An 822-nucleotide genomic window follows, 5' to 3' on the forward strand; every position below is an offset into this window, starting at 1 on the left:
CAACTTTCAAAATCGTCATTTTGGGGAACCAACTTGCATTTGATTCCTATTTTGGGAAACCAACTTGCAAAATAATTTTAGAAAAATAACTAAAATTCATTTTTTTTTTAAATTAATGCAATAAAATCTATTTTTCATTTCAAATCTTGCTTTTTTAAATTCAGATATCAAATTGAAGATTTTCGAAAAAAATTCAAATTACCACGATAAAAAATGTTTTTTACTAATGCAATAAAAAATCAATTTAATAGAAAAAAATTAATTGATGCAATAAAAAATAAATATTAAATATCACATTCAAGATTTTTATATCTAACCAATATGTGTCAATATTAAAGTTTAAATCAAATTTGGCAAATCCAACCAAAAGTTTGATAGAGACCCTTAAATTATTTGTTACATGTTCAACAGATCAATCAGACCCTTAAATAAACAAAAAGTTCGATAGAGACTCCTAAATGACGATTTTGAAAGTTGGTTCCCCAAAATAGGAATCAAGTGAAAGTTGGTTCCATTTTGGTGTAATTTTCCCATTTTTCTATAATTATTTTTCAAGTTGGTTCCCCAAAATAGAAATTAAGTGCAAGTTGGTTCCCCAAAATGACGATTTTGAAAGTTGGTTCCCCGAAATAAGAATCAGGTGAAAGTTGGTTCCCCAAAATGACGATTTTGAAAATTCGTTCCCCAAAATAGGAATCATGTGAAAGTTGGTTCCATTTTGGTGCAATTTTCCCTTTAAATTTTTATGATATCTTTAAATTTATATTTTATTCAAAAATAAAATCATTATTGTTTTTTTTTAAAACACATAATTTGTACTAT

Source organism: Cynara cardunculus, assembly GCF_001531365.2.
Source record: "Cynara cardunculus var. scolymus isolate 2C chromosome LG 1, CcrdV1, whole genome shotgun sequence".
Taxonomy (NCBI): Eukaryota; Viridiplantae; Streptophyta; class Magnoliopsida; order Asterales; family Asteraceae; genus Cynara; species Cynara cardunculus.